Source organism: Oryctolagus cuniculus, chromosome 16, assembly GCF_051225735.1.
Source record: "Oryctolagus cuniculus isolate XC-2025 breed Fujian yellow rabbit chromosome 16, ASM5122573v1, whole genome shotgun sequence".
In the NCBI taxonomy this organism is placed as follows: Eukaryota; Metazoa; Chordata; class Mammalia; order Lagomorpha; family Leporidae; genus Oryctolagus; species Oryctolagus cuniculus.
The window spans coordinates 68,503,626-68,530,369 of record NC_142882.1 but is presented as its reverse complement, the minus strand read 5'-3'; the positions used below and the strand labels follow the sequence as shown (position 1 = coordinate 68,530,369).

The 26,744-nt window shown below is 42.6% G+C and overlaps 1 protein-coding gene across 3 annotated transcripts in view; it reads left to right on the top strand.

The window, feature by feature from the left end:
• Positions 1-26,744, top strand: part of GLI3 (GLI family zinc finger 3) — a 279,940-nt gene that overhangs the window by 161,982 nt on the left and 91,214 nt on the right. The window lies entirely within an intron of this gene.

The following is a 26,744-nucleotide window of genomic DNA, read 5'->3' as shown; positions in this document are numbered from 1 at the left end:
GAAAAGGGAAAAAGAAAATCTCATGGAAATAAATACCATCTTTCTTGGTTTGGGGAAACAAAGACTAGTGGTCTTGCAAACTAAAACAGTCCGTATTCTTTTGTAGTACAGTCCAGAAAACTGCCATAGAGTATAATATGTGGAGCCACTCTGTGGGAGGGGCTGTCCCTTGCTCACAGCCTTGATATATACATTTAGTCATATGTAATAATCACCCTTCATTCCAAGACAGTAAAGTTAGAAAAGCACAAATAGTACTTTGAAGAATAATGCTGGTTATTTAGATGGTAGATTGCATCTCCCTGGCTATTAGTTATGGCTGTGTAATTACATATTATGCCAAAGAAAAATGAAGTTGTTTTAAAACAAGTCCTCCTCTGTGAACAGAATTAATTGATATTAACAATCCTAACTACATGCCCAAGTACACATATAATATTTTACCAACAGTTTTTTGGATCCATCTCCCATTACTGAATAGTAATTTCAGAGCAGATTTGCCTGAAGGGAAGTAATAAATCTGTGTTGCAGACTTCTGTAAGCATTAAAGGAGAAGTGGGTATTTATAGAGAGAATGTAGAAACTTGTGACTGATTCTTGACTTTTCACTGGAACACAAGTAAGTATTTACAGGATTTTGAAGCCTGCTAAAAATATACTCAAATAAAATGAAGAGGCCAGTTGAAAACCCCCTTTACAAAGTGAAGGAAATTCCAAATTCAGTCTGGAACATGACACGCAATTTCACCCCATTATACAGAGGTTTTATGGTACAGATGGGACCACACGGATCTCAGATGCGGATCTGCCCCGTGGTACAGAGCGTGTGAGGGCTGGATAGGCCTTGGAGTCCTGGATGGCTAATACCTCCCAGACTTGCATCTCTGTGATGTCGTAATTTAAGTCAGATTTTCTATGGAATTTTGGACTTCTTTACTGTTTCAAAAGTCACATTCTCGAGACAATTTTAAAAACGACTTTGTATGATGGACTGAACTGTTTCCTCTGGATTCATTATAGTTTGCCTTGTAATTAAATCCAGGTATGCATTTATCACTAAAAATCTCAAGTCTTTGGCAGAATATAACAACAGGGAACTTGCACAGGGCCCCTGCTGTGTGCCTAGGCCCTGTGTACTGTACCTGCCGGGGCTTGTGATACCACCACAAGACAAGGAAGGTCAGCGCTGGAACATCCTGGGGGCAGGAGGAGGTTATATTTTGGGTGTGACCGTGGATCCGGGATTCTATGGATTTTAGTACTTCCTGTCTTTTAGCCAGACTTTAGGATGCTTTAGTAGTAATTGACTAAATTGTACTCTAGCAGCCTAAATGTCTGGTTGCTTCTTAAGGTGCAGTGGGGGTTATATCCCAGTGACCCTCTCAGAAATTGAAAATACTAGTAAGTCAAAAATGCTTTTATTGCACTTGATCCCTGAAACATCACAGCTTAGCCTCCTAGCCTACCTTAGACAAGCTTGCAACACTTAGATTAGATAGCCTGTGGTTGGGCAGAATCATCTTAACACAAAGTTTATTTTACCTAAAGTGCTGAATATCTCATGTAATTTATTGAATACAACACTGAAGTGAAAAGCACCATGGTCATACCGGCTACACTTTGAAGGTGAAGCCAAAGAATCATTAGTTGAACCATGGTGAGCTGAGCCATTGTGAGTCAGTGGCAGTCTGTACTATGGTTGTCAAAGGTATGTGATACAAGGTTGGTAGATAATGCTGAGCCACCAAGGAGAAGCCCTGGAGGTTTCTGAGAAGTCTCACTGCTGTAGGCACAGAGTATGGTGAGTTGGTAGTCATGGCCTCCAGGGACTGCTCAACTTTGATGCATCCTAGCTGGCCCCTAGGTCGACACTGCATGTAGGAAATTGGCTCTTAGAAGCTGGGCAAGTCACACCTCTGTGCTTTTATAACATTCCTTTCCCTTGGCATTGTCCTCAGTGCCCTTTCCTCTCTGCATGCCAGCTCCTCCTTCTTTTCATCCTCAAGGCCTAAATGGAACCTGCTTGGCTGTCCCAGTTGCTCGTCTTATGGTACCTTGCACACACCTTTATTGTAGTGCTTTTCATTTTGCTTAGTTGCTGTGCTCTGTTAGCACCCATCACTTGGACAGACACTTTGTAAAAGGTGCTCAGTGGGCACTCATGTTGATCCAGTCTGGGACACAGTGGATGAGCCCTCTGAACTTGAATTCCTTTTCTTGCACTGCCACTCATGTTTGCTGTAAACTCTGGTTACATTACACAGAAATGAAGCTCTCTGCCTCATTCAGTTCTTCTCAAGGCAGGAAGAGGTCAATGAAATATTGTTCATGAAAGCGCTCTGAAAAGCACAGGGCGCTACACAGATGCTGTGAGTGTTAGCATTTGATGCAACTGCAGGCATGCAAATCACCGGGAGTTTCTTTTCTGGCTTGGTTCCATGTGGAGTCCTTGGGATCCCCTGCCACCCTGTGAGGTGTGGTGAATTCATGCCTGCCATTGTCTTGGAAGTGGAGGGTAACCTTGGTGACTACAGCTCTGTTTACTGAAATCTTCAAAGCCTGTCTTTGCTGAGGTATGAAGCAGTAGTCTGAAAAACTGAACGATTTCATCTAGAACCGGAATTCTAAAGTGCTTGCCAAATTATTGTCTGCTAGAAAATAAGATCAAGTGAAGTTTCCAGGTTGTTAGAATACATATTTTTAATTGTAAGAAGACAAAATTTGAGGGTATTCTCATTATTTTGTATATACAGTTGTTCTGCTGCTGCCAACTTTCAAAATTAAATTATAAGTCTCTCAAAAACAAGGATTTGTGTTGATGGAAACGCAGACAGATCTGTTGAGTAGGATGGCAGGCACTGTGATAATTTTGTTATCATATCCTATCATTAAAGATTCTATTGAAAGAGGTTTATAAATTGCTCCTCTTTTTAGATAAACCACTGTATATTAAGGCATCAATGATATGGTGCAGAATTAAATTAAAATCTCATAAAATGAAATATGTTCTGTATTAGCTGTTTGACACTTAATTTGCCTCTGAATGAGTAGAGGAAATCACAAATTAACCTGCCTTTGTTTTTCCTACCATGGCTTATTAGGTGTTAGAACAACTGCAATTACAGCCTAATAATCAGCAGTGAGCCTTATAAATATGTGTGGAAATACATCAGTTTGTGTTAAAGCACCCAGTTTGTTAAATGAAATGCCGTTAGCTTTCCATACAGACGCTTACAGCATTATCCACAATCCATGGATGGGCAGAGTAGATAGAGCTTAGAAACTTAAGTTGGTCAAATACAGTACTGGAAATAGTGTTAAAATTTCTTAGTATTTCCTTGAATTCAAAATCATGAATTTAGATTCAGAACTTCTAAGTAAGACATGAAATGCAGTTATCATCTTTCCCTGAGTTGTCACATGGAAGTTTATAAGATGTGTGGTTCCCACATTGCCTTTTTTTAATTATAGTAGTTTGAAAATTAAGAAACTCTGCATGTGAGGAATCTTCCTTTTTCTTAGGAATGTCATTTGCTATAGAATTTCTCAGGACTTATGCCTGATAGACACGAGGACTCTCCTCTCTCTGTCTCAAATAATTTGCTGTGGCCACAGATTATATATGTTCACATTTATGCAAAAAATACAGTGCTTTAGGAAAAAAAAATACCAGAGTGGGTCTAATTTATAATATTACTGAGATTGTTTGGAACATTAAGGACAAAACCTGAAATAGTTTACACAGAGTTGAGGCAGCCATGTAAGTGTTTATTTTCACTGGGTCTCCTCTGTATTTCCTGCCTTGCGTTGTTTACATCAGGGCCGTATCCTAGCTTGAATGATGCCCTGTGGGCTGAAAATTACTGTTAGTTTTACAATTCCGCTTGCACATTTAGACCACTGGAACATTGCATCGTCTTACCCCAGGGTCAGAAGTATCTTCAAGTGACTACTTTCCACATTTTGCATGTATGCCCTTTTTTTTTTTAGTGTTAAGAGCTCATTAAACATACTTCATTTTTAAAAAAGCAATCATAGGCTGGCGCCGTGGCTCAATAGGCTAATCCTCTGCCTTGCGGCGCCAGTACACCGGGTTCTAGTCCCGGTTGGGGCGCCGGATTCTGTCCCGGTTGCCCCTCTTCCAGGCCAGCTCTCTGCTGTGGCCTGGGAGTGCAGTGGAGGATGGCCCAAGTGCTTGGGCCCTGCACCCCATGGGAGACCAGGATAAGCACCTGGCTCCTGCCTTCGGATCAGTGCGGTGCGCCGGCTGCGGTGCGCCGGCCGGGGCGGCCATTGGAGGGTGAACCAATGGCAAAAGGAAGACCTTTCTCTCTGTCTCTCTCTCACTGTCCACTGTCCAGTCTGCCTGTCAAAAAAAAAAAAAAAAAAAAAAGCAATCGTGTATTTCTAGAAAGCCAAATTATAAAGTCACTTTATATTCTAATTTGTTTTCATTCATTCTGGATTTTCATTTGGTGGGGAAAGACTGGTCTTTACATACACATTTTCTGAGCCAAAGTTTTCTCATGTTTGCACCAAGATGAATTGAATTTTGAACTATCCTTTTTCTTAATACTGAGATCTGCCATTCATTTCCCGAAGCAGGGGCCCTGGTTACTAATCCATTGCAATCATTCACGCCCCACAGATCTTCTCGCCACTTGAGCTGAGAGCTGCCCGGCTCTGAACAGTCCTGCGCCCTAAGCAGCCCGTACAGAGGCTGTTTCACCACCCACTGCACTAATTCCTTTTGGAAAGCCAGCTTCTTCCTTTCCGTCCTGGGGGAAATGAGCACTCACCTTCTGTTCTACCGGCAGCCCTTTTTCTGTCCGCCGAGTCTGTGTGGCTTGTTCCAAGGCTGCCTGGCTCACTGGGATCACTCCACCCAAACAAGAAGACCCCTTCCCGTGCCTTGGAGAAAGCACTCTGCACAGTAGATCATTCATATAAGGGCACTTCACAAAGTTTGTGAAAAACTGAAATTCAAGATAAGTTTACGTTGGCGCCCCAAATTTTTTGAAATCCATGTGTGATTTTTTCATAATATGCATGTTCATGGATATGTTTTGAAGATACCTCCTGTGCATGGATTTCAAGTTTTTGGCAGCAAAATAACGTTAACTTCTAATCCATTTTGCACAACGTTTTTGATGTATTGTTGTATTAGCTGTGAAACACAGTGCACTGGAGTTAAGTGAGGCTTCTACCTCCACTTATGACTGCCGTTTAGGATGATAGCAGGGAGAGAAGTAGCAACTTTAGAATATGAATGAATACATTTCTTCCCAGAGAGAGAGAGAGAGTACTCTAAGACATAGCGTCATAGTAAAAGCTTGCAGAATGAAATAGTAGGTAGGTGACCAGAGCTACTACTGAATTTCCCTCCTTTCTCCCCGCCCCTTCCTTCTTGAATTCAGCCTGCTGCTTGTGCTGGTGTTGTGCTGAGAGCTCCCATGAAATCTCCAAAGCAACCTTCAGGGCAGCCACTTGGGTAACTTACACTCTAGTGAACTCACAGGCACAACAGTGATTCCATTCTACTGGAAGCTTTCAGTGAAACGAGGAGATTTCGCAAAAGCTTGTAATTGTATTTGGGGGCATAACTAGTTTGGAACGTATTTTAAATTTGGAACACATTTTAAAATGAACACAGGAAAGTCCTCCCTACCCCCAAGAATTTGTGCCCTTCTGTAAACATTATTGAGACAGGTAAAGTATAATGACATCATAGATCATGTCAGATGCTGTTGCCAAGGCTAACACTGCTCCTTACACATATTCCAAAAACAAAACAAACACAACAAAGATGAACCAGGTTGTAATTACCTCTCCCCAGACCAACACTGTATATTTCTTTGTATTTGCTGGGCTGAGTCCTTGCTTATGTGAAGTAGCTCCTAAAAAAATATTATTTTTAATGATAATGGGCCATTGTGTACTTTTCTTAGAGTACATCAGCTGATGCCAACAATGCTAGCATACTTCTGACTCAAAAGAGAAAGGTCAATTAATTAAAAGTGCTTGTTGCAATGTGAGAGGCTGTCCCAATGCCAAGCTGAGGCTCTGATATTAAATGAGTTAGTATAGAGATCTGTAGCCATCTCACATGACTGTATACTGCTTAATGTATGTCTATTGCTGCTTCTCAAAAGTGAAAATTAAGGAAATTAACATCTTAAATGGGGGTGGGAATTTGGCATAGAGGTTAAGCTACAATTCTGACACCCATTTGACACACTAGAATGTTTAGATTTGAATCCAGGCTCTGCTCTCCATTCCAACTTCCTGATAAAGCACAATGTGGGAGACATCAGGCGATGACTCAAATAGTTAGGTCCCTACCATGCATGTGGAAGATCTAGACTGAGACCAGCCTGGCCCAACCCTGGTTGTTGTAGCACTTGGGAGATGAACTAGTAGACGGGAAAAGATTATCTATCTGTCTATCTATCTATCCATCTCTATCTCTATCTCTCCCTTTCAAATAAAATACATAAATAAATATTTTAAATGGTCAATTTAAGAAAATAAAAAACAGCAATGAATAGACAATTCACATTAAATGTATCTTATAATGACCATAACAAACATTTTAAATTTTTTAATTTTTAAATTTTTTAAAAGATTTATTTATTTAAGAGGTACAGTTACAGATATAGAGAGGGAGAGACAGAGAGAGAGAGCTTCCATACACTGGTTCACTCCCCAAATGGCTGCAACAACTGGAGCTGGGCTGATCCGAAGCCAGGAGCTTCTTCTCACACGATTACAGGGGTCCAAGCATTTGGGCCATCTTCTACTGCTTTCTCAGGCCATAAGCAGAGAGCTGGATCAGAAGAGGAGTAGCTGGGACACGAAATGGTGCCCATATGGGATGCTGGCACCACGGGCAGAGGCTTAGCCTACTGCACAACAGTGCTGGCCCCTATAGCTAGCATTTTTAAGTACTTACTCTAGGGTAAGCACAACTTTAAAGACATTACATAATTATCTACTGTAAGACCCTATGATAACCCTATGATAGAGTTAGTATTACTAGTCTCATTTTATTTTATTTTTTATTTTTATTTTTTTGACAGGCAGAGTGGACAGTGAGAGAGAGAGACAGAGAGAAAGGTCCTCCTTTGCCGTTGGTTCACCCTCCAATGGCCGCCGCGGCCGGCGCGCTGCGGCCGGCACACCGCGCTGATCCGATGGCAGGAGCCAGGAGCCAGGTGCTTTTCCTGGTCTCCCATGGGGTGCAGGGCCCAAGCACCTGGGCCATCCTCCACTGCACTCCCTGGCCACAGCAGAGGGCTGGCCTGGAAGAGGGGCAACCGGGACAGAATCCGGCGCCCCGACCGGGACTAGAACCCGGTGTGCCGGCGCCGCTAGGCGGAGGATTAGCCTAGTGAGCCGCGGCGCCGGCTACTAGTCTCATTTTAAAGGGAAGAAAACCTTGGCATAAAGAAATCACACATCATGGGGGTAGGTAGTGCCGTTGTTTTAACACAGGTGTCATACTCTGCACCCCTTGCTCTTCTAGGAGAAATGAACACTACAGGCTTTACTGCTCTGGTTTTTATTTACTGGATGAGCACAGCTAATTCAGACAACACATGATCGGCGATTTTCAGTGACATTGGCTGTCATTATCTTCTGCAGGTTCCTGGACTAGAAATCTGGCAGTGTGGAGAACAGCCCTACAGACATAGTCAGAGCTTTTCTCCTAATAAGACTGTGGCAAAAACAAACAAAAAAGGCACATACCAGTGCTTGTTGCTATTGTATTTATGGCATTAAACAACTGAACAACTAGGTTTCAACCACAGGAGTGGTTAGGTAAATTATGGAATTATGGTTCATCAACTCTGTGAAATGTTGAGCAACACTTAGCAATCACATTTGAGAAGGCAAGATTAAAACATAGGTAAATAATGGTTAGTGATGACAGTGATATACCCAATAGTGGAAACAAGTTGGACTAAATGCTAAGTGTATCTGCCTGGAACATTCTTTCTCTGGATACCCATGGCTGCCCCCTCACTTGAACAACCACAGGGATTGGTGAACTATGGCCTATGGGTGAAATTTGGCCCAAGGCCTATTTTTGTCAATAAAGTTTTATCGGAACACAATGACATCTGTTGTTTACTATTGTCTGGAGCAGCTTTAATGAAGTAAGGGCAAAGCTGAGTAACTGGCAGAGAACTTAAGACCTGAAAAGCCAAAAAAAAGATAAAACTTGGCAACTTTTGATTCAAAACAACACCCCTCTTTGGCCTCATTCTTTGCTTTATCTTTCTTCTTTCTTTATAAGCAATGCCCTGCATCATATTTTTTTTAACTAGTATTTCCAACAGTTTTCACTACCCATCAAATCAATTCAAAAATGAAAAGAGAAGTCTTTACATTTGGCTATCCTTCTCATGATTAACATAAAACAATTAAAGCCTGCCTGGTTTTCAAGAACTGTCTTAGATTACCTACATACATGGTTCCTTTCTGGTAAGTGTGAAAACGAGGCAGAGTCGCAAGTCCTCACCTTTTAAACATTTGATGAGCTGGCGGCATGAATCCAGATCAACCGGTACACCCTTTGCATTGGATTAAGAAACAAACACGAAACGAGCACATCGTACTCAAGTGGCACAGTGCTTCTTTCTGGTTTTTTTTTTTTTTCAGTATTTTCTAATGACTGCAATATTGAATTCGGCCCTCAGCTGCAGAGAAAGCAGGTCCTAATTATAGTGCATATTCAGAGTGTGAGCGCCGGTTTCTTGGATGGAATTCCTGTGCTCTTTGTGCTGCGCTCAGCAGCACGGTCCAGGAGCAGATATTGACTGAGGCATTCACGCTCATTGAACCGGAAGCCGCCAACTCTATAGAGGCTGCTGTCAAACCTGTTGCGGGGGCCGGGGAGGTACTGGACTCTAACAGACTTTTTTTTTTTCTTTGAGTACAATGCTTCCACTCATGTGAAACCTGTCTTCAAAGAAAACAGAAATTTACTGCCATCGTTGTATTTATTTTGCAAAAATATGTTTGAGAAAATTGAACTTTAACAGAGTTTGTCCTCCTCACTGGGAAGACACCAGGAGGTTTGTTTTCTGGGACGAACGCTGCCTGAACTGAAGCTGCTCGCAGCTCTGCCTATGTGGTCATCTCCCCTTCACTCAAGGAGCCGAGCCCACTTTCTTCACCTAAACAAAGACATGCCGTTTCCTATAGCACAAGGCAAGCTGAGTTCATTTCAGATCTTTCCCCAGGAGAACAAAGGCCAATGACACAGGGCTGCCTGTCATTCATTCTTATTATTGTTGCCTCCCAACACTGTCCCCAGGGAAATTCATCCACCAAAAAGTAAAATGTTAGCAGATATGTTTCCAGGAACCTGCCTGCTAACTTTCTGAATACCAGGGAACAAATTAGCTAGCTTTTTCCATCTTCGATGATCCAGGAAGCTAAGCACACCAGCAGGAAACAGCAGGAGAGGGGTTGGTTCTTAAACTCACACCCCCAGGGCTGATGTATAGTAGGATGTCTTCGCAGAAAATTTGGTAACTCAACTGAAAGAAAAATAAGTAGAGTGTGGCCAGTTTTAGTTTTAGATTTTTGTGAAAGTATACATACTAGGATAGCAGTGGGTAACATCATACTGCAGTTTGGTTAAAAAGTATGCTAAATGGCTTTTTGAACTCATGTTTACCTCTTGGGCTGATGACCTAGCTGAATTAGTGCCACTGCATCAAGTTTTATAACTGTGGTGTTGAACAGCATGAAGTGCAGTGCTAGATATAAATTCTATGGTTTCTCTCTCTCTCTCTCTCACACACACACACACATACACACACACACACAGAATGAGAAAGGACTGCATGTCAAAACTGCCCTAGACTATGAGAATGCATTTTTTTTTTTTAGTAAAGAAAATAAATGAGGGTCTGTAACCTAATACCATAAGTTTCTTAAAATCCCATCACCTAATGTTCTGGGTTATGCAAAAAGTCACATATTTATAAATGGCAGATATTTAAAACTTTCCTATGCAATAGCTGAGGTTACAGAGTCGTTAAAAGGAAGTTCTCCATTGACAATTAGCCCCTTCTAAAAATAAGAACTCATATCAAATGAGCTGTGTGTACAGTAGCAGTTGAAGTCATTCTCTTTTTATGTTTTAAGGCATTCTTTTAAAAGTTCACCTGTGAAAAGTCCCCCACTGCTGGGAAGACCCTATTAACTGTTCCTAAGGACCTGATGGTGTTCATTCTTGAATCAAATGCTCCTGTGCCACGTGTGCCCACCTAAGGGAATTAGGTTAACTCCCCATTAAACGCTGCTCCCAGGCCTGACAAGGTTAATGTGGTCCCTCACTACCTGGGAATGAGTTGCACACTAAAGGGGGACCACTGATACTCTTCTGAATACATTCAGATGGAATCCGAATTTTGTAGCATCTCTGTTGAATGGTGGTGGTGGTGGTATGGAGATACTGGAGATGGAGGCAGTAGTAGTTTTGAATGATTTGGCCTCATTTGCAAAACAAATCACCAAACGATGTTGCTAGAATATGTTTTACATTTTTTTTATTTGACAGGTAGAGTTATAGACAGTGAGAGAGAGAGACAGAGAAAGGTCTTCCTTCCATTGGTTCACTCCCCAAATGGCTGCCAGGAGCCAGGTGCTTCCTCCTGGTCTTTCATGCAGGTGCAGGGCCCAAGCACTTGGGTCATCCTCCACTGCCCTCCTGGGCCACAGCAGAGAGCTGGACTGGAAGAGGAGCAACCGGGACTAGAACCTGGCACCCATATGGATTCTGGCATCACAGGTGGAGGACTGACCAAGTGAGCCACAGCGCCGGCCCTGTGAATATGATTTACATTTTAAGACAGCCTCTACAAAAACCATTCCCAGTTCACTCAACTGCTTCTTGCCTCTGTCTCCCTCCCCAACCCCTGGCTATTGGACAAAATCCCCATGTTCCTAGCCCACCTTGTTTTCAACACTTGTATTACACACACCAGTGAACGCTTTTAGCAACATATTAAAAATTGCAAGCCGGCGCCGCGGCTCACTAGGCTAATCCTCCACCTGTAGCGCCGGCACCCCTGGTTTTAATCCCTGTTGGGGCGCTGGATTCTGTCCCGGTTGCTCCTCTTCCACTCCAGCTCTCTGCTGTGACCCGGGAGGGCAGTGGAGGATGGCCCAGGTGCTTGGGCCCTGCACCCGCATGGGAGACCAGGAGGAAGCACCCGGCTCCTGGCTTCAGATCGGCACAGTGCTGGCCGTGGCAGCCATTTGGGGAGTGAAACAACTGTCTAACTCTGCCTGCCAAAAAAAAAAAATTGCAAATCAGTATCAAAGACAATCAGACCAATAAGGGTAATCTGATTTTTCTTGTTTACCAAGGATATAACAGATTAATATCAGAGTTACGTTGGAGTACATTAACATTTGTATGACCTGCATGATTTATTTATTTAAAGTATGTGGTTTCATGGCTTCCTTATGTACACACACAGTGTTTGCTGCAGACCCTTCTCCCTGCAGTAACCTCCTGTCCTGGGATCAGTCAATGGAAGACTGCCTTGGGTTGCATTTTTTTTTTTTTTTTATTTGAAGGGCACAGTTTCAGACAGAGAGATCTTCTATCCACTGGTTCACTCCCCAAATGGCTGTAATGCTATGGCTAGGCCAGACTGAAGCCAGGAGCAAGGAGCTTCTTCCGTGTCTCCTATGTGGCTAGGGGCCCAAGGCATTGGGCCACCTTCTGCTGCTTTCCCAGGCCATTACCAGGTAGCTGGATCAAAAGTACAGTGGCCAGGACTTGAACCGATGCCCACATGAGATGCCAGCATCACAGGCGGCAGCTTTACCTGCTACACTGAAAGCCAGCACCATGGTCTTCCATTGTAATGGAAACTGTCCAGAGGGCAAGAATGGTCTTCCTAAAAGATTGGAATCTTATTTTAATGATCAAAACCTCTTCACCCCAGACTGGATTTGAGGACTGCAGCAATAATTGTAGTCATAGGATTGAGGAAAGAAGAGTCCAAATCAAGATTCAGCTACAAATAAGGCTGTTGTGGTACTGGGGCTAAAAGCAGAGATACAACTTGTGAAAGGTTGCACTGAGGCCCAAGGAGGGACCCCCTGCAGTTGAATTGTAGTGGCTATCATAGACCGTTCGTGAGAGTTTCCTAAACTGTAAGTCCCTGCGCATTTTGCATCTCTTCCCTCTGAACTGTGGGGAGCAGGTTGTAAGGCTGTGACTTAGATGGTTCAGGCCCTTCCAGGAGCCATCAGAAGAAGTCAAAATGTGCATTGCACTCTGTGTAACTTGTGTTAACCTCCTCACCTTCTCCCATCTTTTAACTCAGCAAACATAGGCCTTGTTAGTTATTTACATTTTTTGTTGCTTGATTGTCCCCATGTTTGTTGGGAGAAGGGAGTTGTTAGTAGTGGAAAATGAATTGGAAGGAATGAGAAGTAGAGTCCACCCCCTCCCCCAAGTGTATTGGAGGGAAACATCCTTGGTCTGTTTGCTTTGCAAGGGTGTTCTTTGATGAGGTCTTTGTCCCAGGCACCCACTGAAGTCTCAGTGTACTCAAGCTTTAGAAAAGGCGATTGGCCCTTCTTTGTTTTCTTTGTTGAACTGTTTATTTTGCTTTCTTCCCACGAGGTTCCCTGGCCTTGCTCTGACAACGCTTTTCTGCATGAATTACATTCCTCGGAGCCACAAGTCTCCGAATTCTTCCAGTCCATTTGATTCCAGCCTGTGTGATTAGTCCATGGCTTCGATCTGCCGTGGGTCTTTGCCAAGCAGAGTGCTTGCTAAGTGCCCCTAACGTGGAGACTTAAAGCCATTTTTTAACCTCATTAGTGAAGAGAGTAGTGCTTCATTCCAGTTTAATAACGGAGCTACCCTTCAGTCAATCCTAGCTCTAAAATCAGCAAACGAGGCTGCTAAGTTGTTTGGTTTCCTTGCAGTGGTCCAGGTTATTATACTCATGCCCAATTTAGTAATGTAGATTACCCTGGATAGGGTGGAAGGGAGCCCATGGGCTCTGTTTACATTAAATTTACATTTGTAAAAAATTTCATAATCAGCTTGCACAAAATGCATCACCATCTGTATAGAAATAATGAATAACAAAGTTGAAAACTATTTAGATATCTAAACCACATCTTCTTTTGCCTATATGTTACTTGCTGAATTGTGGTTTATGGCCTGGACAGGGATGAACAATGAACAAACGTAGGTATTATGTTTTTTAACCTCTATTAACAAAGTGCAAGTATTTGATTCTTTGATGCATTATATACTTATTAACAGGCATTGATAAAACATGGTGGTACAAGTTGATAAAATTCAGCTGTCCTAAGAACAAAGTTCTCTAAAGAGTCTGGGCAACTTTTTTTTTTAAATCTGTTTTTTTATGCATGAGAATCTGAACTCTAACAGGTAGATGAGATGCATTGTGCCTCATGGGGGGCCATACTTACTGATAGTGTACATGGATGTAGTTTTTAATGCAAGACTTCCAAAAAAGAGGACCAAGGAGACTGTCAGGAATGAAGACATGACCTGTGATGGAAACCATGAGGTGTAAGTATGCATTTATACAGAGAGCATTTCGTCAAAGACCCGGGAAAGTCCCAAGCAGTGCTCCAGGGCACGGTTTTGTTGTTAGACCTGGTTTAAACTGGGCTCTGATTTTTCTGAATTCCCAAACTGGCTGGGCACAGTCTTTTTGCAAAGTCTCTCCGCCAGTGTTCCTTCTGGCAAATAAACACAGTTACCACGTGGGAACAGGGTTCTTCTTCACGCAGGGAAGATTTGACAGGAAGGCGGGAGTTAAGCTTCTTGGCTAGAAGAGGCACTTCCTGTTTGGAGTGGGCTCTGAAAACGGATCCCCTAGTGTGGGGAAACACAGCTGCCCTAATACTTCCTGTGTAATTCAATTCATCATCCCTCATGAGTGGGACTAGATTACAGCTTTGCTGAATGAAAATTTCAAGCACCCCCACCCCCACCCAGTATAATGTTGGTTACAGAAGTCCATGCTCCCGCTGTTTTCTTGGGTTTCAGTTGGCAATTAGCCTCTGATGATCTTCTTCTTAAACTCAGTTTACCAGCTGTATTCATGGCAAATGGGGACCTCAGTCATGTTCCCTTTTCGGTTCTGATCCAGGTTAAATGGACCCTACCTGAGCTTTGTGGACCTTGTCACGAGTGAAATTAAGTAACTGGATTAAGTGATCTTTAGGATCCTTTTTAATTCTTCCCACACTTATAGGGGAATTCATATTTTTTCCTGGTGGAAACTGAGCGAGGATTTTCTGAAAACCTGAGGCCCTGACACATGCATGCTCACGTGCCATTTCCCCCCCTAAACCCTGAGGTTTCCTGCCCCTCCTTCCTTATGTGAAAGTCTGCTGAGAGTCTTGTCCAAATGCTGGTCCTGCTACCTACCCTCTTTCTTCCTTGTACCCTCCAAGTGACACCTATGTACCCCTCAGCCCCCAGCCCAGAGAGCCACCATCAGACTCCTTGTGCCATCTCAGTGTGGATTCAAGTGGGTTTCCTTTGGAGTAAAACCATAACTAGGAAACCACATGATTCTACTCTGTTGAAAGCTTCAGTAGTGTTAAAACATGTGTATTTAAACATATACACACATACATAAATTGGCTTAGACTGGTTTTCCTTTGGGTTTAAAAACATAGGCTTTGAACCATAGGCTGGATTGAAATACAGCTCAGGTGTTTACTGTCAGTTGACTTAATCTGTCCAAGCCCAGTTTCCGCATTCAATCCTATTTTGTATCAAAGAAGCAAAGAAGAAGCACATATGTAGCACTTAACACAGTGTCGATTGCAGCATGGGTATTTGACAAATGGCAGAATTACCTAATACTTATCTATTACTCTATTTAAACCATCTATTCTAACTTGTACGTCCTGTTTCTCACCTTCCTAACATCTCTGAAATTGGAATATATCTTCCATCTGTAGTATTTGACAGTTGCTGATTGGTGAAGTGGCAATCATGAGCAAGTTTCAGGTATCTCTTAAGTAATTTTATTTATATTTCCCTTTCTGTGCATGTACTGGGGTGATTTAGGAGTTGCAGAATCTGTCTCTGAGCTCCTGCCTCCTGGCCTCGGCGCAGCTCCAGCCATTGCAGCCATCTGGGGAGTGAACCAGTGGATGAAAGTCTCTCTCTCTCTCTCTTTTTCTCTCTCTCTGCCTCTGCTTCTCTGTACCTCTGCCTTTCATAAATACATCTTCAAAAAAAATTATCTGAGTAAATCTAAAAGAACACTTTAGTAAACAAAGATAAAGAAATCCTGTCTGTCTTAGCAGTGCTTAAAATAATGTTGCATCTTTAGATCAGTGTCATTGCAGAGCTGATAAAATACAGTATAGGTCATGTGGGGTGTGTGTGTGTGTGTGTGTGTGTACAGTGAAAAACTTGATTCATTACCAAGTTTTTCCCCCCAAGAGCACAGCTGCTTTTTCTTAAATGTTAGAATAATGGACTTGGTTACAGGACTGCGAAGTTAAAATGAAAAGAGAATGTTTTTGAAACTGCTCTTCTGCCTAAATCCTGTGAAATGAAAAACGAGGACATCTTCGGCCTGGCACAGTGTAAAGGAGAGAAGTGCGTGCTGCGTGCCGGCTGTGCTAGTGTGTTTGTGCAGATGCATAGCACAGGCTCTGAGAGGAGAAGACTTCATGATTAATGGTGTTTATTCTTGACAGAAGCCGCCTTTATTTATCTGCAATACAGTTTAGCGATTTTATCAGGCACCTGAATGAAAAATATTCAGTCATACCAATATTGCAGTGTAAATTGAGTAGAGTCACTTTTTATTCTATCTTTCTGCCTTATCATCTGCACAGTAATTTTCTAGCAGAGGTTTGATATGGAAAGGCTGGATTTAGCTGTACTTGACACAAAGCCTCTTCAATTTCCCCTAAAAGTTCAGGCTGCTCTTAGAAATGTGTGTGTGTATGTGTGTGTGTGTGTGTATAATATATAAACCCTCTCTTATCCAAGCAATTTCAGGATTTGAAAGAATAAAGATAAAATGCACAAACCTGGATGGGAGAAATGTTGTTAATATAAAAACATCTAATAGTGGTGAGCTCACTGGTAAAAGCTCCTTTCGTGTTTAAGCCTGTGGCTCAGTACTGAGCCGTTTGCATGGCTACATCGTCCCACTTTCACTTAATCAATCACCACCCGAACCCAATCAGCATAAAGCCAGACCCCATCCTTTCTCCTGGGAGTAGCATCAGAGCTGAAGACCAGGATGGCCCAGAGAGGACGCCAGTCCCTTCCATGATGGCAATGCATTTCCAGTGAAAGGGAGAAAGCGAAAACAGGACATCTCATTTGTAGCATGTTCAAGTAACATGTCACTAAACTTTAAACAATCTTTTATTCAAACAACAGATTGATTACATTAATTGTCAGTGCCATTCCATATCAGACAGGAACAAGTGGTTTGAGTCATGGAAATCATTGGATTTGGAGCCCAAAAAGGAATTTAAACTTGGTGGGTGGAATGGAGATCATCTTCTCCAAATCCTCTCATTTTACAGATGGAAAATGCAAAGCCCCCAGAGCTGTTTCCAATAAGTCTGTGGTCCCACGCACAGGTTTTCCAAAGGCAGTGAACAACCAAGACTTGCACGTCATTTAGACATTTCCGATTGGTTTACTTCTCACCAGAAGTGCCAGAAGTGTGCTTTCCCTGTGAAGAAGGAGTGCAGGAGGAGACCCTCTGACTCCTTGTTTAGAGCCCAGACTTACTTTCAGTCTCCCACAATGTTGTTCTCTGTGTGCTGGGCAAAGTTTGCAAAGCCATGGTAAAAAGACTCCCTAGTGCAGAACACAATGCATGTTTCTATTGAGTCATACAAAGAAAGTTTCCCAGTTTAGCAGATATACTCCTTTTCCATATTTAATTTATTTTTGAAAAGTTGATGCCCTCAAAAGTATGTGCTTCTGGACTAATGAAGAATGTGTGTAGAAGTGTCAATCTCCATGTAGTTGAGTTTTGCAAGCTGTGCTTCCAGTTGAATCTAAAGAGCCTGCTGTTGAAGGGCCCACCCTTGTCACCTCTGCTGGGGGCCCTGGTAAACGCTGAGGATTTTCTTTTGTAGAACGGCCATTGAGATCATTCATAATTGTCCCTTGTTGGCTCTTCCTGTTATAACTTAGAATAAGTATATTTAAAGAATGAGAAGAAGGAGTAAGGTGTATCTTTCCAAGACTATAAGGAACAACAGGAAAGCAGATAATCAGTGGTTACTAATGACGTACTTACAAGGATTATGCTGATGGTCACTTCCAGAAGACAGCCTTAAGCTCAGTATACCAGATTGCCATTAAAGAGTCTGCTCCAGCTGATTCTTAAGGTACACCACACTCTCCTTGGCTCCGAATTCCAAATGCACCATTGTGTTTGTTATAAACACCCTCTGTAACAACTGCAGGCGGACTCAACATGAAGCAAGGATTAAATAGTGGGAATCCAACTTGATGATTTTTTTTAAAGATATATTTATTTACTTGAAAGTCAGAGTTACACAGAGAGGGAGGCAGAAAGAGAGAGAGAGAGAGAGAAAGAGAGAGAGGTCTTCCATCCACGCTGTTTCACTTCCCAGATGGCCGCAACGGCCAGAGGAGTGTTGATCTGAAGCCAGGAGCCAGGAGCTTCTTCCGGGTCTCCCATGCAGGTGCAGGGGCCCAAGGACTTAGGCCATCCTCCATTGCTTTCCCAGGCCACAGCAGAGAGCTGGATCAGAAGTGGAGTAGCCGGGTCTCGAACCGGTGCCCATATAGGATGCCGGCACTTCAGGCCAGGGCGTTAACCTGCTGCCCCACAGCGCCGGCCCCTGATGTTTCTAATTAGTTATTTCTACACATTATCTGAAGCCTCCTGCTGGGAAATTTTTTTAAGATTTTATTTATTTATTTGAGAAGTAGAGTTATAGACAGTGAGAGGAAGAGACAGAGAGAGGTCTTTCTTCCGTTGGTTCACTCCCCAAAAGGCTGCAACAGCTGGAGCTGTGCCGATCTGAAGCCAGGAGCTTCTTCCGGGTCCCCCACATGGGTGCAGGGGCTCAAGGACTTGGGCCATCCTCTACTGCTTTCCCAGGCCTTAGCAGAGAGTTGGATTGGAAGAGGAGCAGCTGGGACTAGAACCAGTGCACATACAGGATGCCAGTGCCGCAGGTGGAGGATTAACCTATTGTGCCATGGCACAGGCCCCTGGGAAGTTTCTCACTTAAACAACAGACCCTGAATTGGTGCTCCCAATATTGTTTATTTTTTATTTTTATTTATTTATTTTTATTTATTTATTTATTTTTTTATTTTTTGACAGGGAGAGTAGACAGTGAGAGAGAGAGACAGAGAGAAAGGTCTTCCTTTGCCATTGGTTCACCCTCCAATGGCCGCCGCGGCCGGCGCGCTGCGGCCGGCACACCGTGCTGATCTGATGGCAGGAGCCAGGTACTTCTCCTGGTCTCCCATGGGGTGCAGGGCCCAAGCACTTGGGCCATCCTCCACTGCACTCCCGGGCCACAGCAGAGAGCTGGCCTGGAAGAGGGGCAACGGGGACAGAATCCGGCGCCCCGACCGGGACTAGAACCTGGTGTGCCGGCGCCGCAAGGTGGAGGATTAGCCTAGTGAGCCGCGGCGCCGCCCAATGTTGCTTAAAAGTCTGTTCATCTTAGATTGTTGAAATTTGCAGATAGATGATACAAGCATGGACTGGTTTGTTTTAAAATAATTCTAATTGAGTATTTTATATGTACTTTAGGGTCATTTTTCTTGCACATGGCGGTATCATGGCTCAAACTCAAAAGTTTCTAAAAAAGGAAGCCATTATGAATAGGAGTATTAGAAAATATAATACCTAAAAAGCCAGTGTAACATTTCCCAGAGTTTTCTACATACAGCTGGTTCATCTTAGATGGGACGTAGTTATTTGATGAGCCCTCTTTGCATTGTTGAGTTTCAACATCTTTGCATTTTGCTGTGTATTTTCTTTTGGAAAGGATATTCCTTTGAATATTGTTTTGAATATTGTTTTAGAGGTGGAATTGTTAATTTATCCAATTCTGGAAAATAGAGTCTATAGAAGGAGAGGAATAATGACAAATCACAGTATCAAACTTGGGGCCAGTGCTGTAGAGTAGCAGATTAAGCCACCCTCTGCAGTGCCAGCATCCCATATGGGCACTCTTTTGAGTACCAGCCTCTCCACTTCCCATTCAGCTCCTTGCTAATGTGCCTGGGAAGGCAGCAGAGGATGGCCCAAGTGCTTGTTCCCCTGCATCTGTGTGGGAGACGCAGATGAAGCTCCTGGCTCCTGGCTTGGGCCTGGCCCAGCCCTTGCTGTTGCAACCATTTGGGGAGGGATCCAGCAGGTGGAGGACTTCTCTCTTTGCCTCTGCTTCTCCATCTCTGTAACTCTGCCTTCAAATAAATAAATACATCTTTAAAAAAGAAATCAAGCTTAAAGTTTTTAAAATTTTCTCTATTTCTACAGAAAAAAAAACATTCTTTTCTCAGGCAATAGAGTTACTGAACTAAACTTACAAAAGACTCATGCCCTTGAATTTGGATAGGGAGAAAGGAATCCCATTAACTTGCTGTGGTCAAGTCAAATTGCGTCAACTATTTATTCATTTGGAGGAAAAATTGAGTTGAAGGTGCTCTTTAAATGAAGCCAAAAGTCAAATTATAAAACTAAAAGGTTCAATACTGGTGATATTTAAAAAATGAGTTTTGAAGCTACTTTTGGGTCAGGTATCTTGGCTTTCTCACTGATTTCTCTCGTCTGCTGAGATTTTTTCTTTTTTCTTTAAAGTTTATCCATTTTTATTTGTTTGAATGGCAGAGAGAGAGAGAGAGAGAGAGAGAGCGAGCTTGATCTTCCGTACACTGGTTCGCTCCCTAAATGTACACGTTAGCTGGGGTTAGACCAGGAAAAAGCCAGGACACAGGAACTTTATCTGGGTCTTCCCCATGGGAGTCAGGAACTCACATACTAGAGCCAACACCTGTTGCCTCCCAGTATGTGTATTAGCAGGAAGCTGGGTTAGAAGCAGAGTCAGAACTGGATCCAGGCACTCTGCTATGGGATATGGGCGTCCCAACTGGCCCCTTAACCTACTGTAGCGCAAGACATGCCTCTGTTGAACTCTCTTGATACCAAGTCGGGGCAGAAAGAAAGCCCATACTATGAGATGTGGTCATTTATTTCCCAAGTGTTTATTTGAATCAGTAGGGTGTTCTTTAAGAGCCCTTTTAAAATAAAAGTTCACTCCACATTACAGTTGCTTTTATGGCTTTTCTTTGACTTTGAAATCTTGATCTTGTACCATAGAGTTGTATGTATAGCACAGAATGGACTCAAATTTGGGGGAATTGTTCTCTGCAGACCTCTCTGGAAGGAATAAAATCAATTTTAGTTATAAATATTAGCGTTGCTTTCACAACACTTAAATAGCATTGCTTCTGTTGTTAGAGGACATGAGTAAGAAGAAAATACTTTTCTCTGAAGGGAGGAGAGAACTTCCACTTTGCTTTTGGCCTTGTCTAAATACTGATGGAGTTTGTGGATTCAAAAGGCTTCCATAGCCTAGGCAACTGCTGTCAAGAGCCTCGGGTGATCATTGATGTCATATATAACAGTGTTAATTGTTAAATTAAGAACAGGAGTCCCTGTGCACTAACTTCCCATGCAGGACCTCTTTCTTCAAAGAGTTGTTTTATGAGAGTTAACAGTAAATCTTGGGCTGGTGCTGTGGCACAGTGGGTTAACACCCTGGCCTGAAGCGCCTGCAAACCATACGGGCGCCAGTTCTAGTCCCGGCTGCTCCACTTCCGTTCCAGCTCTCTGCTGTGGCCTGGGAAAGCAGTAGAAGATGGCCCAAGTCCTTGGGCCCCTGCACCCGCGTGGGAGACCTGGAAGAAGTTCCTGGCTCCTGGCTTTGGATCAATGCAGCTCTGGCCGTTGCAGCCATCTGGGGAGTGAACCAGCGTATGGAAGACCTCTCTCTCTCTCTGTCTCTACCTCTTTCTGTAACTCTGTCTTTCAAATAAATAAAAATAAATTCTTTAAAAAAACAGTAAATCTTGTTCTCAAAGATTTATTTCATTTTAGTGTATTAAGTGGAGGATAATCTTATGTCTCAGAAGTTTTAGTTATGCTTAAATGTCCGACTCCATTGCTTGTTTTCTTAGGTGCTTCCTTAATGATAAAACTTGTTCTCTAGGACTTGAAAATAGATCTTAGTGGAGGATGGGACTGGGAATGGGAGAGGGAGGAGGAAGAGGAGTGGGAGTGTGGGTGGGAGAAAGGGTATACTGGGAAGAATAACTATATTCCTAAAATTGTACTTATGAAATATATGACGTTTGTATTCCTTAAAGAAAAAATTTCTTTGGGGAAAAAAAGGGACATGGATAACAAGAATTATGAGTATTTGCTTGGCTTCTTCCTTCACAGGAAGCTCTTTTGATTGATTCAGTAGTAGCTTCCTGCTAATATACATCCTGGAAGGCAATAGGTGATAGCTTAAGTACTTGTGTTCCTAGCAACCATGTAGGAGCCCCAGGTTGAATCCCAGGTTCTTGGCTTTGACCTGGCCCAGACTTTTCTGTTGTACCCATTTAGGGAGTGAACCAGCAGATGGAAGGTCTCTGTCTCTGTCTCTGTCTCTCTGCCTTTCATGTAAATTTTTTTAAAAATTAAAATCTAACACAGTAAGTTTACAAAATGTAAAGATTAATTAAAATGCATGGAAATATTCTTCAGCCACAGAGGCTAAAAGTGGGGTGATGAATGGGGCCATTTTCCCACTTAGGGGCTTGGCACTTTAATGGACTGGATAATTACAAAGTGTGGGCAGGCTTAAGTCATAGTAAAGCCCCAGGACTAACAGAGTTTGGAAGGGAAAAGTGATTTGGTGAGGGCTGGAGCAGCAAAAGAGGGGTCTCTTATCCAGGGTGTAGCCCAAGGGGAGGCATGTGGCATCACAGAACCATCCCATGCAGAGAGGAGGTAAGGGAAATAAATCCCCTGACCTCTTTCCGCCACCCCCAACTCCTGCCAGTTCTCTGTAGGGTAAACCATAAGGGAAAAGTGAGCCAGCTGAGTCATGGTCAGGCTGTGGGCAAAGAGGTGTAGTGGAAAGTAACTACCGTGTCCCTACCTGGACATGTCAAGGTCACGTTGTGATTCTGGGGCAGAGGTTATCTGAAAACTTACTTTGAATAGAGGAAAAGAATGAAGTGATGAAGTATATGATTGTACAAATTTCTGACACTGTCCTAGGGTATAAGGTTATATCAGAGTGTTCATAGAGAATGTAATTAAAAGATAAGATTATTTTGGTGCAAAAGAATTTTGAAATCCTTGCATAATATGCATTTCTGTGACTCTTTTGATGACCTATCATATGGATGGATTTCAAAAATTTTTACAACAAAATAAACATCTTTTAATTCTATTTTTTCATGAACTTTTTGAAATATTCTTATATTTGTTGTGGACATTTTATTTGTTTCCTTGGCTGTATGAAAAGCAGAGTTTTTTAATTATAAATTCTGGTTTATTAAAACTGTGCTTATTGAATAATTAATTGGTTAAAATGCATTGTCAGGGATGCTTATTCTTTGCTCTGTATTAGGCCATTTCTCGAATATGAAAAAGAGTGGCTTGTTGTTACGTAAAGAGAAAAATTAAATAAAAACTAAACTTGTTCGGTATAAAAGCACATGTCAGTCTTTCAGTAGTTGAAGCACTCATGAAAAGTTACAAAGGACTCTCATTCTAAAAAGGGGAAAGCAGATTCTAATAATCCAGCATATAGACCTTGCTAATACTCTTGTGCTGGGTAATGTAAATGATTAAATACTGTGATTTTAATCTTGGCATTTTAGTAACCCAATAAGATAGATGAAAAGGCAGTAATAAATTAGATGATGTAATGTGATTTCATTCTAAGAAGTCCAGTTATTCTTTTTTGTTGTTGTTGTTGTTGTTATTGTTTTTTTTTAACTTTTATTTATTGAATATAAATTTCCAAAGTACGGCTTATGGATTACAATGGCTTCCCCCCCATATCGTCTCTCCCACCTGCATCCCTCCCCTTTCCCACTCCCTCTCCCTTTCCATTCACATGAGGATTCATTTTCGATTCTCTTTATATACAGAAGATCAGTTTAGCATACATTAAGTAAAGATTTCAACAGTTTGCTCCCACACAAACATAAAGTGAAAAATAATAGATGATTTTTTAAATGATGATGAAATCAGATCAGACCTATTGTCATGTTTAATCCCAGTGAGAGTCAAGTTGGGAATTGATAATTTCTTCTTCTTCTTTTTTTTTCTTTTTTTACAGAAGATCAGTTTAGTATACATTAAGTAAAGCTTTCAACAGTTTGCACCCCCATAGAAACACAAAGCGAAATATACTGTTTGAGTACTCATTATAGCATTAAGCCTCAATGTACAGCACATTAAGGACAGAGATCCTACATGAGGAGTAAGTGCACAGTGACTCCTGTTGTTGACTTTACAAATTGACACTCCTGTTTATGGCATCAGTAATCTCCCTATGTACCAGTCATGAGTTTCCAAGGCTATGGAAGCCTTTTGAGTTCCATATGGAAGCCTTTTGAGAAGTCCAGTTATTCTTTGTAATGTGTGTTTTCAGCTTTTAAGTTTACCTAGTCTACTATTAAAAATGTTCTTATAAGAACCCTCTACTCTTTGAAAAAAAGTATTTATTTCATAGACAGACAGACAGACAGATACAGTGTTCCCATCTTCTGCTTCACTTTCTAAGTGCTCACAACAGTTAGGCTGGACCAGGCCAATGCCAGGAGCTACTAACTCCATTTGGTCTCCCACATGGGTGGCCAGAATCTTAGTACTTGAGCCATCACCTGCTGCCTTCCAGAGTATACAACAAAAAGAAGCTGGATCAGAAGCAGAGGAGCAAGGATTCAAGCCCAAGCAACCCAATATAGGATACAGGTGTCCCACCCCAGCCTCTCATCCACTAGACCACATGTCTACCCCACTCTTTTTCTTGTAAGCCGTTTTCATGGCCATTTAAGATAATCTGAAATCAATTTATTTCCTCAAACACAACTTTATATCATTATATTGTCTTCTGGGAGAATCTCACAATAACCCATGCCTTCTTTCTTGTCTGAAATTGTACTTCATACACAATTGCCTGGTTTCCATTGATCAATATGAAAACAAACTGCCAACTCGTATTAGGTCTTTATGGTATTGGAAAGACAAACAGATAGAAACAGACATTTTCCCTGCATGGAGATGCTGAGGCCTTGCACACTTGAGCCAGCTGCAGGGATGGTGGATCTGTGGCTGATTTTCTCAGTAGTTTCCTGGCAGCCTAGGGAAAAAAAAAAAGCCTCTATGGTTTGAGAATTTCTAGTTCCCAGAGAGTAGCTTGTGTGCTTTAGCTTGGGAGATTGTAGACATATTTCTGTACTTTTTGCTACATCGTAAAGAGCATGGCCTGTTGGTTCTTGACCTGATTCTGAATTTCAGTGTTGTGTGTTTGCCGTTTGGATTTGCTCTCTTTGGTGTATGCCTCCTGTTTAATATTGAGCCTCATACAGCCCCCAAACAGAGAGGGTAGGATGCCACAAAGCCGGACAGTGAGGGGAGACAGACAGTAACCTTCAACTCTATCCCAGTGTGTGTCTACTCAAAATAGAATCCAAGAAAGAGACACCTATAATATTTTTGCTAGTGCCTCTGTAATCCTCAAGTGAAGATTTTTAATAAGCTCAACAAATATTGACCAGGTCAGGTTTATGACAATCTGTTAAATAATATATGTCATTTACTTGGGAAATTTTTGTGGCTACACCTCTCCTCTTCTTCCTTTGGTAGAATTCACCCCTCCTCTGGTTGGAATCTGGAATGACTCCTTCCCACAGCGAAGAACACACATCTGCCTGTCAGAGTTTAACTTTCCCTCTCAGATTTGTTAAAAAACATTGTAACTGATGAGTGATCTAGGTGCCAAGAATTTGGAAGCTGCTGTGTTAGGTAACGTGAACAGCAGCTTTATTTAAAGTATGCCTGGAGAGTTACATCCATGTCAGGTGGCTGTAGAGCCACAGTAGTTTAAGGTTTGATGCTCAGGCCGGCACCGTGGCTCACTAGGCTAATCCTCCACCTAGCGGCGCCGGCACACTGGGTTCTAGTCCCGGTCGGGGCGCCGGATTCTGTCCCCGTTGCCCCACTTCCAGGCCAGCTCTCTGCTTTGGCCCAGCAGTGCAGTGGAGGATGGCCCAAGTGCTTGGGCCCTGCACCCACATGGGAGACCAGGAAAAGCACCTGGCTCCTGGCTTCGGATCAGCGCGATGCACCGGCCGCAGCACACCGGCTGCAGCGGCCATTGGAGGGTGAACCAACAGCAAAAAGGAAGACCTTTCTCTCTGTCTCTCTCTCTCACTGTCCACTCTGCCTGTCAAAAAAAAAAAAAAAAAAAAAAAGGTTTGATGCTCAAGCTCGTTGGCAAAACACTCTTGTCAACATCAGTGCTAGAGAAAAATCATGCTAACACAAATCACAGGAGCCCAATGTGGAAACAGATTGAATAAGTTGGGAACTTTCAGTGAGTGACTGGTTGTAAGGAACTTGGAAGACCAGTCATTGCTCTGCTACAAGAAGCCAATTCACCATTTGGACATTTGTTTATTAAATGATTCTATAAGAATATCAAGGGCTGGTATTTGGCGCAGCAGTTAAGTCAACACTTCCATACTTGAATAGCTGATGTGAGTCCTGGCTCCTTTTTTTTTTTTTTTCCCAATTCAGCTGCCTGCTAATGTGAACCCGGTAAGAAAACAAATGATGCTTCAAGTACTTGGGTCCCTGCTACCACCCATGTAGAGTCTCAGATTGAGTTTCAGAGTCTTGGCTTCAACCTGGCCCAGCCACCGAGCCCATGATGTTGTGGATATTTGGGAAATGAGGCAACAGATGGAAGATCTCTCTCCATCTGTCTCTCTGCCTTTAAAATAAGATGAATATAAATTCATTAAAAATAGTTAAAGTTGACCCAACCACCTTTACCAGGTGCTCCTTTGTAGCAGGCACCATGTTCCTCTTTATACACAGGGGTTCCAGCTCTCACAGCAGCCCAGGAGGGAGTTATTTTTATTTTGTACATAAGGAATTTAATGCTTGAGTGACAGAGTGAATGACAGAGCCTGAATTCAAACCTCATTCCTTCAAAGCCCATGCGTTTAGTTACCCGAGTTCATGTTCTTAACCACTTCATGTGGCTTTATGATTTTATTAATGGAGATTCTGAGCAGTCCATGGGATGCTTCCAAGGTGCTGTCAGGAGGGGGCCACAACAGGCTGGTACATTCAGGTTTGTTTCGGAAAAAGGGTTCCTCCACGCACAAACCTGCTTATGGATGTTCACAGCAGTCTTGTTCATGAGAGTTAAAGCTTCAAGCTAGGAATCAGCATTTTGGTAGCAGGGTAAGCTCCTGCTTGTGTCGCAGGCATCCCATATCAGAGTGCCAATTCAATCCTGACTGCTCTGCTTCAGATCCATCTTAGTGCTGACGTGCAGGTGATGGCCCAAGTTCTTGAGCCCGTGACACCCACATGGGAGACCTGCATGGAGTTCCTGGCTCGTGCGTGGCTCCTGGCTTCCGCCTGGAC